Below are 20969 nucleotides of genomic sequence, written 5' to 3'. Positions count from 1 at the left end.
CAGCAACAATTTCAACCTTTTTCACTATTTTTCATCAAGTATTAAACAAGCAAGCCTAGGCTCTAATACCACTGTTGGGTTTTGAGCAATCTAACACTTCCTAAGTGTGCATGCAACCCTAATAAACCTTGGATCTATGTTTGTCTAAATACATGCAAAATAATAATTTTCCAAGGTTCATAACCTATCTAACATGGCATGGGGTACTTTTAAACATAAAAGAATTAGATGAGATTACATACCTTTTGATGATGAGTTCAAATCCTAAGGAGTTTGAGGGCCAAGCACCAATAGTGTGAATGCCTCAAATGGAATCACAAAACACCACAAACTCTTGGAAAACTTTGAGAGAGTATACAAACTTGTATTTTCGGCCACACACAAGCACACACACACTAGCTCACTAGTTTCCGCTTTTTTTGGGTGCCATTTCATGCTCCATAAGCATGCTTATATAGTGTGCATGGTTAGGATGAAACCCTAATAACCCATGTCTTTTCCTTTCCAAGGATCCATGGGTTAAAAGCTCCATGGATCATCCATGGACTTCCATATAAGTCTAACTCATTAACAAATGAGTGTTAGCCCACACCATATAAAACTAATAGCCCATAATCTAATTAGTCTTCCTTTTAATCTCTAAATTAATTCATAATTAATTTAAGACTAATACTAATTAAATAACATAACTTCATATTAATATATTATAACTTATAATATATTAATAAGCATATGTGTATAACTCTCATAAAATTATCCATAAATAGTTTGGATGAGATGCAACCCAAATGGACCATGCCGGGTCAGGTCAAGTATATACCAAATAAGTTATGGACTTAGACACCTTATCCAACAGTGCCATAGCTGTGGTGACCGCAGCAGACACGGCCGCCTGGAATGCAGTGGAGTCAACTTCGGGTGGGGTTGGTCCAGGGTTTCCGCGAGTAGGTCGGCGTGGCATCTTTCTGTCATGAAACGGAAAGATGTTGAGTGTTTGGGGTTTTTGGAAGGTTGTGACCCTACTGACTAGGTGCAATGTACGAACTTAAACACTCCTACCATCCAACACACAATCATAGATTCTCAACACATAGCAATTTGTAATATCATAACAAAGCACGTAAAATTTGACTAATATTATCCGCATTTGATATATGAAAATTTTGCTCGTAAGAGCATACATGGGTGACACTAGTTCGACAGCATAACGGCTCTATGAGTAGTGTAGTCACTTAAACATAGAGTCGGGGTACATAGCATAGTTCCTAATGACCTACTAAGATAAGTCTATCCTTAACCGCGATGATCTGCGTCCGGAGGTGGTGCCGAGGATGTGGATGCTCCCTGAAGACGAGCCACCAGTCGTTCTGCGTCCTGGAGTCGAGACTCCCACCTTACCTACCTCATGTGAAACTCCCGAAGGACGTCACATGTCTCCTGTTCCGCACGCTCGACCCTAGTCCACAGTTGGCGTACCTGATCGGCAGTGCCCTGAGCAAGATCGCCGGTGTTCTGTAATCGTCTCACCATGACCGGTAGGGCTCGGTCGGCCGGTCCTCCGTCCCTTAGGTCAAAGAACTCGCGTGACATGCCGAACGGGGGTCGATGTCCCTGCTGTCTGCTCCATCTCCAAAGATCAATACCCCAGGGAGGGCTAGGACTAGTGGGGCCCACACGGTAAGCAGGCACCCTGATCGGGTAAGAGGCGTTGATGACTTCGGACTCTGTGTCCGAATCACCCCCTTCACTGTCATCGGGTTCCTCTTCGAAGTTTTCTTCGTCTTCTTCGGGTTCGGCAGGCTCGCCCTCGACTCCAGCCTCCGGTTCCCCGTCGGATTCCTCTTCGGGCTCTTCCTCTAACCATCCGTTATTCCCCTGATTAGGGAAATAAGGGTCTCCAGGGTGATGAAAACCAGCCATGCTGTCTGCGCGAGTATGTAAATATGCTAACATTATTCCTAGGATGCTACAACTATTGTACAGACTAAGCAAGCGTTCTCTTTTTGGTGATAAAGGGGAATAATTTTAGGTTCCCTAGCTATCCCGATCTCATCAGAACGTGTTTTAGTTATACTTTGGAGAGAATGTAGTTGATCAGGCTACATCCACTCCTTGGTACCACTAAGAACAGTCCTGAATTAACCGAGATACTAGCATTATTTCGTTTGGTTCGGCGTTATGTTCCTTGTTCCTAATACAAGCAAAGGTGTTTTATTGTTGTATTTTACTTGTTTTGTTCAAAGTTATGTTAGTCCCTCTTTTGGTTTATAGTTGCAGATCAATGTGTGGTTCGATATGCTAGTTCACTATAAACAAAGCTCTGATACCAACCTGTCACACCCCCGAACCAGACGGCGGAAACGTCCGAGGGCTATTGTGACTCAATTGAATACCATCACAATGAATATACATGAAACATAACATCATTCAATACCAAGCATTGGAATATTACAACTGGTAGCGTTTACATTCAGTACATTGATCCATAATATTACATGACCAAAAGTAAATTGTTCGGTACTAATTAAAACAACAGCAAGACGTTACTGAATACATATTTCCCTTTCGATTTACCTGTTACCAGAGAATACAAGCATTTTGAAAAACGTCAACATATGAAATGTTGGTGAGTTCATAAGTAATGTTTGAAATATAGTGGTTTGTATTGTTTTGAAAATCACCAGAAAATCCGATATTTTCTGAAAAGAACTTCGTATCAAAAGTGTGAAGATCCGTAAGTATGCTTGTTTGTTTCTATAAATGTAAAAGAACGATTTGTAAAACTCGGTATGTAACTCGTAGGTATATTAATTGAAAACCCTAGGAAAAACCGACGTTTTCCTAATACTTTGCATCAAATAATTTATATCTTGTTACATCGTTACAACATGTGTATTCGTTGAGTCCCGGTGACGTTGGATTAATTGTGGATTGTGAATTGTTATAAACGCACATTAATGAAAATGACTAGTTTACAACCATACAAACGATCCCTTAGGTGTCGCTCGCACTATTCACTTAATCCAAACACCCGGACTTCATGTAGCCCCACGACCGAGGAGGAAAAGAGGGTGCGAAGGCCCGATATTTTCTGTAAGTCGTTCGAGACTATTGTGAATGCGAAGGGCCCTTAGCCCGACTCGCATTTGGTGAATTCTCGACTTTACTAGCAGCACCAGAAGGCCCTTGGGGTCCAAAAGCACAAAGCCTGTAAAAGTCCTTTTACACGAAATTAGGTCATATAAGACCCAACTACATGTAAGCGAGTTTCCTTCGGGCCTAAAGATCACGCCATTCGGCTAGCTAGGCCCAACAAACATGATTTGAAACTTTTGGGCCCAAAGACGGTGTATCGACGTCTGGTGTATTCTCACGTGTGTATTGAAGTTTCGTCGTGTTAGTAATTTCGGATTCATTGTTGATTCGAGACCGAATCAATTCGTTTGATAACGATTTTTGGTGTTGAAGGTGTATTGTAATTTTCCGATAGTCGAGATGCTAGTATTTCCTCATGACGGATTTATTATTTAAAACATTAGGATGTGTCTTTATTGCAGCCCCTCTCTTTTGGATAATTTACACATTTAACCCTTTGTATAAAATAAATTTCTATTTTAGTCCTCAAACCATTTTTCTTGACACTTTAGTATCAAAACTTGTAGAAAAGTTATTTTTCAGCTCAAAGTTATTTGAAAAACAGTTTTAGTCCATCAAATAAAGTTTTTCTCGGCTGAAACCCTTATTTTCGCAGTTTTTACACTTTTGGCCCAAAATAGAAAAACTTTGCATCTTTGGTCCTTTTTAAATATGAAAAGCATTTTTAACCCTTGAAATGGACTTGGAGCACTAGTAGTCCCCTGTTTTACAGAAAATCACAGTTTCAGCTTCTCTAATTTGAAAATCTCGCATATTGGGCTTTATTGGATCGAAAAATTCATTTTTGGCCCATTATGCTTAAAAATTTCACATTTAATCCTTCAAAGAGAATATTTCCAGAAAAATACCTTATTGAAACTGTTTTGACTCATTTCATCCATCATAATTTGTATTTTGTCATTTTGGGCCCTTTAACCTTATATTTTTAACATTTTGAGTCCAAAAATGGGATTTTTAGCCCAATGAGTTCATGTTAACCAAGTTGGTTATTTTTCTAGAAATGATTTGTGTGTAATAATATGTTTAACACTTGTTTCATACATCCTAATGCAAATCTCAATTTTTAAGGACCTTTTGACTAGTTTCAACACCATAATCACATATAAACATGTAAATAAGCATAGAAATCATACAAAGCATACATATACTCATAGATCTACACATTTGCTTGTATTCCCCCCCCCCCCAAACTTATAAAAACCGAAAAATAGGGGGTATGAAGCTCACCTTTGGGTGTGGTTTCGGTTTTGGAGAAGAAATGGAAGAAAGTGAGGTGATTTTTGGCCCTAGCAACACCTTGATGATGATCTCGAACTTGAGGGGATTCTAAAAGTATGATTAACACAAATGTTTAAGAGAAGGGATCTAATCATGAGAAAAGAGTTATAAAATCCTTGGATATGTATAACTTACCAAGAAGTGATGATATTTTCTTGAAATCCTCTTAATTCACAAGCAAAATTTCGAGATTTTGGAGTGGGAAGGAGGAGAATATTTGAGAGAGTTTAGAAGAGTTTTGATGTTGTGTGTGTGTGTGGTTTGGCTCTCGGCCGATCATAAGAGGAGAGAGAGGGAAAAGAAGTTGCATGGGAACATGAGATGCCCTAGATGTATGTGATGTATTAAACCTTGATACCCTTTGAGCAATAATGATGTGTCAAGGTTTAATTCTAATTAATCTCTTTTTTTTGTGTTGGGCCGAGAAATAGAGGGGAGAAATGGAGACTTGGGCCTTTGGTGCTTAAATCCAAATCATGGGTCCATATTGATTGTTTTTCGGCCCATTGGACTCCTAGGGTGCCTCATGGTCCAATTTGGTTGATTATATTTGTTATGGTCCAATAAAGGTATTTTGTTGAATTCTAGGCCCATTATGGCCCAAAATGTTGAAATAAATGAAAGTGGGTCCAATTAAAGCCCATTTAAAGGTTCTAATCCCATGATAGTCAAATTGGAAGCTTATTGGCCCATTGAGTCCAATAAGGAAGTCCTAGTCCAAAATGGACCTAACAAGAACTTCTAGGGTTTCCAATTGCTTGTTGGCTATTTGTAGTACTTGTATGGTGTATTAGATTGAAATTTTGTTGTCATAGAGTAAGTATCATACATGCTATTAAGTTTTTGATTCTACATTTTACTTGAGTGTAGTGATTACAAGACACAAAATTTCTAGTTGTGACATCAGCAACCATAGAGACCACCTGAAGTCTCAGTGGGCAAACAACACACTCGGTGGCTTATCAACAACCCTAGAGACTACCTAAAGTCTCAGTACACATAGTAACACAGATCACAGCAACAACAAACCCAGCTGGCTAGCATATATATACTACCACACAGGCTCATACAAACAAGCAAAAGTCATAAAGAGAGCTAGCATCCTACATACATAATATAGTGAGATGGCATTGGTGCCTTCGACCTTAAGCATAGTGAAAAGACTCACCTCAATCAGATGGTAATCAATCACACACACACACACACACACGATCTGCCAATGCGAATGCTCCTCACACTAATCATAACCAAAAATGGTCTAAATGGATTTTTAGTGAGTACGCCTTGTATACCAACCCAATACGTCCGACATACTACACGATCGAAGAAAGGGAATTAGGTAAAAACCCATTATGCGTAGGCTACCATGATGGTACACCTAGCGTAACTTGCTGATGTCCAAATTTCCACTTTGAGTGCTTAATCCTATAAAACAGCACGTCCAATACTTAGATCTAAGTCTTAAAAAGTGCTTAACTATTAAAGTTGACAACTTTAAGATTTTGCATGGCTTAATGGAAGTCAATACCAAGCCCTAGGTCCATAACTTTAGAAAAAGGTTAACAACTCATGCATGGATGAACTATATGTTGGATATAGTGTCTAAGTCCATAACTATATTTGGTATGTACTTAACCCGACCCGGCATGGTCCATTTGGGTTGCACTTCACCCGAACAATTTATGGATAATCTTTTGAGAATAGTATAAGTTATGATTTATTAATATATTATAAGTTCTAATATATTAATATAAAATCATATTATTTAATTAGTATTGATCTATAATTAATCTAGGATTAATTTAGAGATAATAAATATTACTAATTAAGTATGGGCTCCTATATTTATATAATGTGGGCTAATCCTTATTTGGAATGGGCTAGGCTTGCATGGAAAGTCCATGGATACTCCATGGAGCTTTAACCCATGGATCTCATGGAAATGAAAAGACATGGGTATTAGGGCTTACATGGATGTAACCCTAATCCACCACACTATATAAAGGAGGCTTTTGTTCTTGAAATCACACTAGTTGTGGTGAGTAAAGTAAGAGGGCCAATTTCAAGATAGTTGTGACTATTCTGTCAAGGTTCTAAAGTTTGTGGTGATTTGTGATTTCCATTTGAGGCATCCACACTATTGGTGCTAGGCTCTAAAACTCCAAGCAATCCACTACAACTACAAGGTAAGTAATTCTACTAGATTTATTTGATTCAAGTTCCCCATGCCATGCTAGATAGGATAAGAACCTTGGCAAAAATAATTATTTGCATGTATCTTAGTCAAACATAGATCCAAGGTTTCTAGGGTTGCATGTACACCATAAGAGTGTTAGAATGCTCAAAACCCATCACTATAACCCCCAAAGATCTAATTTTTATGACTTAATAGCTTCAAAATGATCATAACTGTTGCTGAAAGGTTCTGGAGTAACTTCTACTCACAAGATCCAAGCCACAGAACCAAGACATAGCCAAAACATGAGCCAATTCTAGATCTAGTGAAATGAGTGATAAATATTCAAGCTTTATACCTTTCAAGGTTGAGGAATGACAAATGAGTTCAAGATCCAAGAGCTTGTGTTTCCCCAAGCTTTAATGACGGACTTCTTCTTCTTCAAGATGTACCAAAAAAACACTCATAAACACCTAAGAGGCTCAAAATCTTCACACATGGGGCTAGGATTTCAAGATGAAGCTTCAGAGAGGATGGAGGCTGAATAAGGAGAGAGTGTCCAGAAGTTAAGTTGCTTAAATATCCAACTCCAATTTCGGCGTTATTCATACCCACAGAAAGGTCTTGAAAAGCTCTACAAGCCTATCTTGTTAAATTTAGCTTACACAAGTCGAACTCAAAACTATAATCCTTGCAAGCAGTCAGACACCTTTTTTTCCCCAGTTCACTCTTCGTTCATACTCACGATTCAAAGGCTTAGACCTCACAACCAAACTTGTCAACCTTCTGTAAGGCCTATAGTTTGCTTTCTTGAAGCCCCAAAGTCTTCATGTAATCGATTTATGGCCCATGATCCCTTAATCACAGAAAGATCAAAATAGGGTGTTACATCTTCATTCGTCATCAAGAGATATGTCAAATTGCTTGTGTGGTTTCTCGTGAATTACAATCGCGTACTCATTGAGGAGTAACGAAGGGCCTCTTTTAATAAGCTTTATAGGTGGCTTCATTTTCATACAATTTCACAACTTGACATAAGTGCAAATCGTTGTAGGAAAATACTTGTATGAGTAGTGTAGCCAAGAACAATTAAGCTTTAGAAAAAATTTAAGTAACGAAGGAGTAAGACAAATGTTCATACAAAAATATCATTTCATAAAAAATAAACATTTAGATCTATTGGGAATAAATGACTTGGGATTAGTATATTTCATCAAGATCACACAAAAGAAATGAAATTGAGATTTTGAACATCGAAAATGGTACAGTGAAACATATGGTTTCGTTAAAATCTTGAATAATAAATATTCACTATCAATTTATAGATTTAAGGTTTGTTGGGTCTCACCCTCATCATGAAAAAATGATTTAGGATTGTAAACACAGAATTATGACATACCTACATACTGGTTGTTTTTTTTACCAGAGATATCTTGGGTATGCGTCATTATCTGTGCAACTATTATAAATTTAGGGTGAAAAAGATTGGTTACGAAGAATCATTGTACCTTAACTAAATATTTTGACCAAGCAGTCATCTCTTTACTCGAAATGAGAAGAGAAAAGGTAGCTCTAGGACTATTGTGAATACAACCTATTGGAAAGAAATTTTCATAAGAAAAATTTCATTAAGGCTTTATACACAATGAGTCATTGAGGCTTTTGGACAACATATTGCAGCATGCTTCTAGCGGCACTTAACTAGTACAAGAGTTTCGAATCATACCAGTTCCCCGTTGAGCTTTTCTTTTTGTATGCATAAGAACCACACTTTGTCACAATGAACTTCCCAATCTCATAAAAAAATAAGGAATATATTTTTGTATTTTTGATTTTTGAAAGTAAAATTCAAACATAACGAAAATCTTTTTGAATTTTTGAATTCTATAGAGAAAATACAAAAACTAAAAAAGTCTTTTTGAATTTTTGAATTTATAAAGAAAATTCAAAAAATATTTTTTTAGAATTTTGAATTTATAAATAAAAGACAACTAAAGAAAATCTTTTTGAATTTTTGAATTTTCTAGTAAATAAGAAAAAGGATATCACTAGTATTGATCATTCATTAATGATAACGAATATTTGTCAAGAGAACCAATGCTTCCCATTTTTCTCTCCACTTCCCATTTTTCCTCACTTCCTAATTGGAACGCTTCCCATTTACATATGTTCCCAAAAACGAGTGATTCCTAGAAATGAACGCTTCCCAGAATTATGCACTTCCCATACGCTTCCTAGTGAGAGACACTTCTCACTCATGATATGCTTCTTAGTGAGAGACACTTCTCAATCATGATATGCTTCCTAGCTAGTGAGAGACACTTCCCATTCGCTAGATATCAACATGTATTGAATGAGTCAGAGACAATGTCGAAAGCGAAGCGGGTAGAAGCACTGAACGTGAACAATAACCTCTAGTAAAATTTTGTCAATTAACTAATATTAGTCTATGCAAATCAAATTTAAGAAAAAATAGTTAGAATTAGGAACAAAACAAGCTTCCATCCTTCCCAACCCATTTAAAATTCTCAAAAATGATTTTCCATCTAGTGGTATTGTAAAGATATCAGCCAGTTGGTCAGTTGTTTTAATGAAATGAACTTTAATATTCTTATATTTAAGATGATCTTTTATGAAATGGTATCAAAGTGCAATATGCTTAGTTTATGAATATTGAAATGGATTATGACATATGCGAATTGTACTTTTAGAATCACAATATAGTGAAATTTTCTTCATGTTAATCGCATAGTCACGTAATTGACTTTGGATCCAGATCACTTAGGAAGTACAGGTCACAACAACAATGTATTCAGCCTCAGATATGGAAATCAATACACATGTCTACTTTTTCAATGGCCAACTCACAAGCTTCCCATCTAAGAATTGACATCCACCTATAGTGCTTTTTCGATCCAATTGACAACCATGAAGGTCAACATCTGAGAAATCTTGAATAAATAATCTTGTGTTTGATGGATAACACAATCCAAGAGTCGAAGTTCCATGGAGATAATAAAAAAATATTTTTCACTACTGTTAGATGGGGTTCCATGGGATTCATTTGACACCTGGCACAATTACACACAGAAAACATAATACCAAGTCGACTTATAGTTAACTACAATGACAAACCGATCATGCTTCTATATGTCTTGAGATCAACAGTTGGCTTATCCAACAAATGAATTAAGTCAATGTTGACTGCCATAGGAACTTTAGCTTTTGAGTAATTCATCATTCCAAAACGTTCAAGCAGGTTTCGTTTGTAGCTTTCTTATATATATATATATATATATATATATATATATACATATATATATATATATATATATATATATATATATATATATATAAATTCGATCCCTGCTTTGAAGAATATTTAATCCCAATAAATAATTGATTTTCCCCATCATGCTCATTTCAAATTGACTCTTTATAAGCTCCTCAAAAACATTCGACAATGAAGGATCAGTAGAACCAAATATTATGGCATCAACATAAATTTGAACAACCATTAGGCGATCCCCTACTTTCTTTTGAAATAGAGTGGGATCAACTGATCATCCTAAAAATAAGCAATTTTCAAAAAATTGGTTAGCATAGCATACCAAGAATGAAGTGCTTGTTTTAACCCATAAATTACTTTGTCAAGAATATAACAATGATTTGGATACTTATCATTTATGAATCCAGGTTGTTGTTCTATATAGAAGTTTCTTTAAGAACACCGCTAAGAAAGGTGCACTTTACATCCATCTAATAGATGTTGAAATTCTTGTTAGCTGCATAAGCAAGAAAATTTTATACAACCTCGAGTCTTACAATAGGGGAAAATGTCACACCCCCGAACCAGATGGCGGAAACGTCCGAGGGCTCTTGTGACTTAAATTGAATACCATCACAATGAATATACATGAATCATCACCAAGCATTGAAATGATACAATTGATATTGTTTACATCCAGTACAGTGTTTTAAACATTACAGTTTCATAACATAAACTGTCTGATAGATATCATTAGCAAAACACCCTGACATTACTTGGTACTTATTCTCCGGTTTACCTGTTACCTGAGAATACAAGTTAATTTTGAAAAATGTCAACATATGAAATGTTGGTGAGTTCATAAGAAATGTTGTGGTAAAATGATTTGGTGTAGTTTGTAAAACCCAAAAAATCCGATATTTTCTGAAAAGATCATCGTTTATAAAAAGTGTGAAGATCCGTTAATATATGCTTGTTGATTTTCAAAACATGTATAACTGTTGAACTTCTGTAATGATCGCACAAGTGAAAATGTTGAACTTCCCAGGAAAACCTGATGTTTTCCCATTACATAAAACACAGTGAATTCCCAATTTGTTATACCATCACGACAATTGATTATTGATTTCTCGAGTGGCTTTGGATTAATTAGGGTTTGTGAGTCGTTATAATCATGCATTTGGAAATGTCTAGTTTATAACTACAGGTTTCGAACGATCGTTAGAGGCGTCTCCCGTCACTACTCACTTAATCCAACAACTATGATTACTTTTGATTAACGCCCTGAATCTGTTTATCTTGATTACTCGTAAGCCTAACAAACGAGGGAAAAGGGGAGTACGAAGTCTCGTTATATTCCGTGAGTTATTTAGGCTGTCGGGAATGCGAAAGGCACGTTGGCCCAAATCACATTTGATTTCTTGACCTTACTAGCAAGGCCCAAAGATCATGTTAATGGGCTAGCAAGGCCCAACAAGCATGATTTGAAACTTCCAAGCCCAAAGTTTGTAAGTTTGCTCATCGTAGTTATCGCGTATTTATTTAGATGGTTTGGTTTAACGCTAGTCCTTTTGTATTGATTCGAGACCGAATCACTTCGTTTGTAACGATATTTGTTGTTGAGAGTGTATTTGTTTTCCGTTTCGTCAGCCGTCGTGGATCTTGTATTTTGTATTAATGAATTAATTTGTTTAAAATTGGAATTTGACCTTTACACTACCCTTCTTTTATAAAAATAACACTTTTGGTCCTTTTATATAAAAGAATTTCATTTTTAGTCCTTAAAACATTTTCTTGACACTTTTGTGTTATTTATTTGATGAAAACACGATTTTAACCCAAAATTTATTTTTTTGACAGCTTCAGCCCCTCCAGAATAGTGTTTCTCGGTTAGAACCCCATTTTTCACAACTTTTACAGTTTTGGCCCAAAATCTAAAAACATTACATTTTTGGTCCCTTTTGATAGTGAAAAGCATTTTTGACCCATAAAATGATTTTGTCATGCTAATTACCCCCTGTTTTACAGAAAGTTTCATTTTAGCCCCTAAAATTTATCATTTTTTGGATTTTGAGGCTTATTGGGCCGAAAAGCCCAAAATTAGCCCATTATGCTAAAAATTTACATTTTAAGTCCCTTGAAATTGCTAATGTTCAGAAAAATGTTTATAGAAACTTTTTTGACCCTTTTGACCTTCAAGAAACCGTGACTTGTCGATTTGTACACCAATTTTTGTATTTTTGACAATTTAAGCCCAAAAATGGGTTTTATGTTAGAATATGTTCATCATGACCTTATAAACTATTATTCTTGACTTGTTTAGTGTAAAATAGCTTAGGTTATGTTTTTTTCCTTTCTTATGTCATAGATCTCCGGTTTACACCCTTTTTGGTAACACATTCATCACAAAACACATGAAATCACACACATACATGCATCAAATCACACATAGCATACACATACACATAGATCTACACATTTTCTTTTATTCTCCCCCATAAAACTCATAAAAACCGAAAAGAAAGGGGTATGAAGCTCACCTTGAGTTGTGGTTTCGGTTTTGAAGAAGATTAGGAGAAGTTTGGTGCTATTTTCGGTCCTAGCAAGTTCCTTGGATGGATCTCGAACTCAGTGGGTTCTAAGATGCAAGATCATGAATTTGAATGGATTAAGAGGTGATTTTTGATGAAATGAAGTGAGTTAGATCATAGATTTAAGCACCAACTTACCTTGAATGATGATTTTTGTGGAAGAAACTCCTTGAAACCCTCTTAGATCTCGAAAATTTCGAGAGAAATGGAGAGAGCTTCTTGAGAGAATTTTTGAGTGAAGTGTGGGTGTGTGTTTGTTTGGATTCGGCCGAGAGGAAGAAAGGGAGAAGAAGAGAGAGAGTGATGGGATTGTTGCATGGAAGTATGAGAGCTTGCATGGAAGTCCATTAGGTAAAAATGAGTTGGCACCACAAAGTCAACTCTTCCTTTCTTTGTAGGCTTAGGCCGAAAATGGAGAGGGAAAAAGAAAAAATTTTGAGCTTTGAATGATTAAGCCCATTTTATGGTTAAGTTAGGTGATTTTTTTTGCCCAAATAAATATAAATATGATTTTTATGACCTATTAGGGCTAAATTAGGTTAGTTATGGCCCAATAAGGTCTATTTAGGTATTTTATTTCATTCTATGCCCAATATGGACCAAAATATTTAAAATATATGGAAGTGGGTCCAATTAGAGCCCATTTAAGAGTTCTAAGCCCAAGATAGTCAAATTGGAAGCTTATTGGCCCATTGGGCCCAATAAGGAAATCCTAGTCCAGAATGGACTTAAACCGGGATTTCTAGAGTTTCCAATTCTTTGTTGACCATTTGCAGTACTTGTATGAAGTGTTTGATTGACATTATGTTGTTATTGAATAAGCATCCTACATGCTTTCACATTGTTGGTTCACATTTGTTTATCGTTGTTCAATGTTTACAAGGCATCAAAATTCCTAGTTGTGACATCATCCCCCCGTTAGAGGGAATTTCGTCCTGAAATTCTTTTGAAAGCTTGATTTGAGAATGATAGAATAGATGAGGGTACTTCTGCTTCATTTGATCTTCGCGTTCCCATGTGAATTCTGGCCTGCATTTCGCGTTCCACCGTACCTTCACAATCGGAATGCGACTTTGCTTGGTACGCTTCACCTCCCTGTCCATGATTTCGACTGGTTCCTCAACGAACAGGAGATTCTCATTGATTTCAATTTCATCAAGGGGAATGACGAGAGTTTCATCGGATAAACACTTCTTTAGGTTGTAAACATGGAACACGGGGTGTACGCTGCTAAGCTTAGTGGGTAGCTGCAATCTGTACGCCACTGGGCTAATTCGGGCAAGAATCTCGAAAGGTCCAATGTATCGTGGATTCAATTTTCCCCATTTTCCAAAATGAAGAACCCTTTTCCAGGGAGAAGCTTTTAACAGCACTCGATCCCCGACCTGAAACTCCAAGGGCTTTCGTCGTTTATCAATGTAGCTCTTCTGTCGGTCGCGTGATGCTTGTAGTCGAACTCTGATTTGAACTAACTTTTCTGTGGTTTCATGGATGATCTCCGGTCCCATTAACGTCTTGTATGATGCTAGTTCCCTCGCTAGCTGAGTGTCTCCTATCTCAGCCCAACACAACGGTGATCCACTTACGTCCGTATAGCGCCTCGAAAGGAGCAACTTTAATGCTCGAATGGTAACTGTTGTTGTATGAGAATTCGACTAAGGGTAAGTGGGTATCCCAGGACTTCCCAAAGTCTATCGCACATGCACGAAGCATGTCTTCAAGCGTCTGAATGGTTCGTTCGCTTTGACCATCCGTTTGTGGGTGATAAGCAGTGCTCATGTCGAGATGGGTTCCCAGTGCTTTCTGAAGTGATTGCCAAAAATGTGAAGTGAATCTACTATCTCTATCTGAGATGATAGACACTGGCACTCCGTGAAGTCTCACAATTTCTCGAATGTATATTCTTGTCAATCTCTCCATCTTGTAGGATTCTTTTATTGGCAGGAAATGAGCGGATTTCATCAGTCTGTCAACTATTTCCCATATAGTGTCTAATCCATCTGATGATTTGGGTAACTTCGTCATAAAATCCATAGTAATCCTTTCCCATTTTCACTCAGGAATTACTAGTTGCTGTAATAACCCCGAGGGCTACTGGTATTCCACCTTTACTTTGGCACAAGTAAGGCATTTGCTAACATAGGTGGCAATCTCTGCCGTTATGTTAGGCCACCAATAATGTTGTTTAATGTCCAAGTACATTTTGTCCGAACCCGGATGGATGGAGTATCGCGTCTTGTGAGCTTCATTAATGACTACCTCCCAAAATCCTCCAAGTTTAGGGACCCAAATACGGTTCATGAAATAGTATACTCCCCCCTCCATCTCGTGTGGAAGTAATCCCTAAGGGTTCTTGCACATTTTTGTGCCTCTTATCCTCTCTCCTCTACATCATTCTCTTGCTCTTGGTGTTTGTGAGCCATTAGAGGTGTGACACGACACTAAGCTTCTTGAAGATCAAAGAACTCTTGTAACCATGGAAAGGTACTATCTAAACTAGTTAAATACAAATTTTGATTTCTATGTATGCTAGATCTAGGGTTTATGAGCTTTGGATGATTATTACATGTTCATTAGACAAACTAGATCCAAAAGCTTTAGGTTTTGCATGTACACCATAGGATTGATGTAGTGCTTAAAACCCATCACCATGTTAGCAACTGGTTTACTTTTTTCGTCATTACCTGATCCAGAAAAAAAGTTTCAAGAAAATTTGATAGTCTTCATTTGTCAAACTAGGAATAGGGCTTGGGTCAGCCTTGAAACATGCAACCTTGGTTTTGGTATATTCTCCCTTCTGTTGGGGCCACCTATCCGGAAAGCCAATCAACTTGAAAAAACACTTCACATTTAAGACCATCCTTATTCCAGAACGTGCAATGGCCACTTCCATCTTTCACATTTCTTTTGGGATTTCTTTCTTTAATCTGATTAAAAGTGTCATCATGTTTTAGAGAGGCCTTAAAAGTAGTGGACTCGGGTAAGGATCTCTTTTTAGACATGATCGCCCTTTGTCTTTCATCCTCAGCCATAATGTGATATATTGTTCCAAGAGATGGGACTTGTTTTATGGCCAGAATTTAAGTTTTAAGGGTAAATTACACCAATCATCCCTCGCACATATGCCAAAAAGTGTGTTTAGTCCCTATTTTCAAAAATTAACTCGAACAGTCCCTTATGTCGTTAAAAGTTGCACACTTCATCCCTCGTTAGTTTAATTTTGCATGTTTTATCCCTTGTGAGACATGAAAGGACTATAATGCCCCTTTTATTTTCTTTTTCATTTATTTTTATCAATTTCAATTATTTTTAATTATTAAAAAGTATTATAATTATTTTTCTATGTTTCTGAAGAATACTTGACCACCACCACAGTCGGTAATCCCCACCACCACCACCGGTAATCTATGCCATCGCCGAAAAATAGAGCACCGCTTCCACCCCTCAACTTACCCCACCCACTCCCCGGTTCAAAGCAAATCTTTTCCATTGAAAATAACCACCAACCACCACCTCAATCAATCTTTCATTCACTTTTTGTAAAGCTTCGGTGACCTCCACAGCAACATCAACAGAAGTCTGACTAATCTCCAGTTTAATATTCTCAAGCTTTTCAAGAACTTGTTTTGCTTCCTGCGTTTCCTCCGACGAAGGATCCAAACAGAAGTGTCGATCTAAACGGTAAGGAGAAGGTTAAGGAGGAGTGCAGATATATTTTACTCAAACCAGAGTGGAGATCTGCAACCCTCTCATTGGAAAAAATGAGAGGCGGCTAGGGTTTGGTGCGCATGTGCATATCTTCTTGGAGCTTTCTTCACCATCACTTGTTGTGAGCCGCCCACACCCATAGATTTGTGTAGAAACCCTAACATCACCGTATGAAACTCTAAATGTAGATCTAGGTTTGAGTTTCAGACCTAAATATAGAGAGCGTGAGGACGTGGTTTTTGATGTTCGAATTTCCGATTTGGGTTTGAGTTTCAGATCTAAATGTAGATCTGAATCGTTTCGAGATTCATCAGGGGTTTGATTTTCAGATTAGAAGGTAGGTTTTGGGTTGAATATTTGATGTTTGACAGTGAGGTATGGTTTATCAATGGTGGAGATCGACGATAATTGGAGGTGGTGGATATTAACTGTAATTGTTTGTGGTTTCTGGATGGTATTTGAGATTAACAATGGTGATATGAAAGAGGGGAAAACAAAATATTTTTGGCTAGTTAGTTTTGCCAGAGGAAGGAGGAGGACGGGCAGTTTCCGGGGGTATTCGGTGGTGGTAGACAGTGGTTTTGGTAGTGTTGATTTCTAGGAAAGGTAGAAGGAAAATGGAAAGAGAATGGGAGGGGAGGGGTGGGGATATTTGATTTTTGGGTAAATTACACCATTCGTCCCTCGGGTAGGTGCCAAAAAGCACGTTTAGTCCCTCTTTTTAAAAATTAACTCGGACCATCCCTCGTTTGCTTAAAACTTGCACACTTCGTCCCTAATATTCTTTTTTGTTGCAAATGTAGTCCGCGACACATTTAAAATGACGATAATGCCCTTGGATATTTATTTTTTTTAACTAATATAATATTATTTATTATTATTTATAACTTACAGAAAAGAAATTAAAAAAAACAACCCTCTCTTATCTTTATCTCTCTCAGTTACGCTCCACCTTCAACGTCTCTCTCTCTCTCTCTCTCTCTCTCGGCATTCATGGTCAACACCTACTCTCAGTTTCCCCAACCCATCTGCCCCATTCACTTCTAAACCCTTACGCTATTGTTATTGATCGAAGATAACAGAGTAACCCAAAACACCCACACCCACACCCACATGTGTTTAGATGCGATATCGAGATAGAATCCAAGTGAGATGGAGATGTAACACGGTATAGAGAGATGGGAGACAGAATTGACGAAAGGGAAAAAGGATACCAGAGGAAACAGGTGAGATGGAGATGTACCACAATATAGAGAGAAATACTTGATTTCAATTTTGATTTTGTGTTTCCTCCTTCTTCATCGTCATCAAATCTAGAAATTGAATCTGATTCCGATTTTGATTTTGATTTTGAGTTTCAGGTCATGTTAGGTTTGATTTTATTTCGATGGATTCATCTTGGACTTAATTTCGATCGGTTACTTGTTTCGAATTTGAAGATGAAGATACGTTGAGACTTTGATTGCAATGAAATGTCGTGAATTCGTGCTTTTGATTGCTTATGGGTTTCATTTGTGTTGATTGAATCTAGTTGGTATTTTAAGGTTTCAAATATTGAATTGTTGTTTCGATGGTGATGGATATGATTCATAGAAATAACTTTCTATAGGAGCAGTTGATGGATCAATATGATCATTAGGATGGTATTGGGTTTCACCAAGAAGGCAGACAGGTTGAAATTGGTGATGGTCTCTAGTGTTCTTAAGGCAGATGGGGAGAACGAAGATAGGGGATGGTGGTTTGGGGTCCGATTTTGGTTCACCGATTTGGGGTTTTGGATGGTTGTCAGGAATGGGTGAGAAGAGGGAGACGAAGGTAGAAGAAAACTGGGGAAAAAGAAGGGGAAGGTGTTTGCGGTGATAGGATGTGGTGGCATAGGTGTTGATATTGATAGGCGGTGGTGTCGGAGGAGCTGACAGTGACATGTGGTGGTGCTTTCGGATCTTGTTGCAGAAGCCGGGGAAATGGAAGGGAGGGGGAGGGGTGAGGATATTTGTTTCATTATTATTATTTTAAATTTAAACTGATAAAGAAATAAAAAATGTAAAAAGAAATTATTAAGGGCAAAATAGTCATTTCATGTCAATAGGGATGAAGTGTGTAAGTTTAAAACAAACAAGGGACCATCCGAGTTAATTTTTAAAAATAGGGACTAAACGTGCTTTTTGACACATGCACGAGGGACGAATGGTGTAATTTACCCTTGATTTTTTTTTTATTTTTTTATAATCTAAAACTGATAAATGAATAAAATAAAATGAAAAATGAAAGTATTAAGGCTAAAATCGTCATTTCATTTCAATAGGGACTAAAAATGCAAGAAAAAACAAACCAAGGGACGGTCCGAGTTAATTTTTGAAAATAGGGACTAAACATGCTTTTTGGCATGTGCACGAGGGACCAATGGTGTAATTTACCCAAGTTTTAATGACTATGAACTCAGCATCCAATCTCATAAGAAATTTCTAAAGTCGCTCCTTTTCTTGGTATTCATTGATTTTCTTGCCCACATCACACTCACACTTGTCATAGGAACATCAAGGAAAGGGATGTATGGACTAGACTTCATCCTATATTGACTGTAACTGGGTGTAATAGGTAGAAACACACATGCCATTTTGTTGAGTGGAGGCGATATTCTATTTCAATACACACACCCTAAGAGCACTCTCCTTCCTAAATCGTTCATTTATATCCAACCACATATCCAATGTCATACGTGTATTCTTCATGTTGTTCTATATATTCTTCTCCATAGCGGTGGTCAACCATTCTTTTACCATGGTGTCGACGCCCATCCAGGGCATGTAGTCTTTAGATGTTTTCTGGATTCTTGATCATTCCATCAACGAACTCTAATTTGTTCTTGGTGATAAGGAAGTTTCTCATCTGTTGGCTTTAATCAGCAAAGTTGTTGTAGGTGCGAACTTCATTGACATGTCGTTGTTTGGGATAGTCGGAAAAATGTAGGTAGGTGAGATGTATTTGATCAAATCATTGGATCCTTCTTTATATTTGTTTTTGTTCTGAATATCGTCTCCTACCATCCTTCAAAAACTACAATCGGTGGTGCTAAGGTTGTAAAACCCGCTCTGATACCCTCTAATATTCTAGAAGAACAGAGGAGATAAAAGCATTATGTATATTTTCTTAACAAAAAATACGCAAAGGAAATAAAAAGACCTACAATACCATAACAAGGTCTTTGAAATATGGATAAGATATACTATGAGATAACTTAGAAAAATAAAAGATATTATGAAATCCAATACACCTAAAATCGCACAAAAAAACAAACAAAAAGAAAATTAGATGAGGCATGTGTTAAACCCAGTTTACTTAAAACAAATTTTCCCTATATTGGTGTTTGTTTCCTAGGATATAACAACGAAAAATGTTTCTTCAAGATCGCCCAAACCCTCATAAAGGCCAAAAAATACATTGGTTGCAGAAGTAGGAAGAAGAAAAGGTAGAACTGGAAGAGAGAAAGAGACGATTTGATCATCATTTGTACCCTAATCAGTGAAAGAGATGCAAAATTTATATTGCAAAGCATAACTGATACGATTAATTCGAAATGACAAATGTCAAGAAGTAAATGATCCAATTAATCAAGAAATCAAAACTAAAATCTATCATTAATTACATCTAATTTAATGTTTATAGCTGATATGAAAAAGAAAATAATTTCAAAAAGGTGCTTGAATTTTTCTGTTCGACCAACGGTGCATTCGTACCCACACGATGCACGCTCACACATAAGTTCAATGAACCCAAGCTAAGAAAGAGTCTTGGTTCTATAAGTCTTACAAAGTTAGATAGGCTTTTTAGTTATAAACTCATTTTCTTTTCATACTCCCACCAATGTGGGATGAGTTAAACCTAATTTCTTATTTTCTTCCAACTACTTTAATTTGACAAGTAATTTCTCATTCATCTTCAATGCATTTTGGACGTGTGATATATCGAAACAAAGGTATCACAAAGGAAAACACAAAAGATAATCATTAGTCCATTTTAATTATATATAGAGTCGGAAATTTGTGCTCAAAAATGGGAAAAAAACCTATTTTGGAAACTAATTTTCCAACAATCCCCCACATGAATGAAAATTGCTTCAACATTTCCAAGCTTCTTAGGTAAAATCCAGCAGTTAAATCATGCATGAGATAGGTAGGTGTTACCCTTTGAACATTCGTTTAAGATAAATATTTATTTTACTAGTGAACAAATAGACACGATGTCCTTGAACTATTTTTCCATTTATGTAAATAGTCAATACATGTCTTACATGATTCTCCCTGGCCTAGAAAGGTTCACACTGGTGTGTTTGTTACGGTCATGTACACTTTCCTGGTTCTATAAGAGCTCTTAGGAACTTGCGCATTCAATTCCCTCTCACATAGGTGATTTTATCAAAATCATTAAAAGTTAAAGCTTTATGATTTCCCATTATCATCAACTATTTTAAGCTTAACCTGCACCACTTTTTTTTTATAGAGGAATGGGTTAAGTGGACCCCAACAGTGATTCACATATGTTATATGAAAGTAGGTTGTCTTATTGAACCTAGATCTTGGGATCCCCAGTCAACTAGGTTGGGTTTTCCTTCTCAATAGCTTATTTTAATCCCTATTAAACCATTTGGTTAGCAGATCCACAATGTTATCCTTGGACTTTATGTAGTCAATTAAGATAACTCCATTTGAGAGTAGTTGTTGAACGGTGTTGTGTTGTCGAATGAGATCTCTAAACTTACCATTATACATAACACTTTGCGCCTGTCTAATTG

This window comes from Lactuca sativa, chromosome 2 (assembly GCF_002870075.4).
Source record: "Lactuca sativa cultivar Salinas chromosome 2, Lsat_Salinas_v11, whole genome shotgun sequence".
NCBI lineage: Eukaryota > Viridiplantae > Streptophyta > Magnoliopsida > Asterales > Asteraceae > Lactuca > Lactuca sativa.
This window is presented reverse-complemented; position numbering follows the sequence as displayed.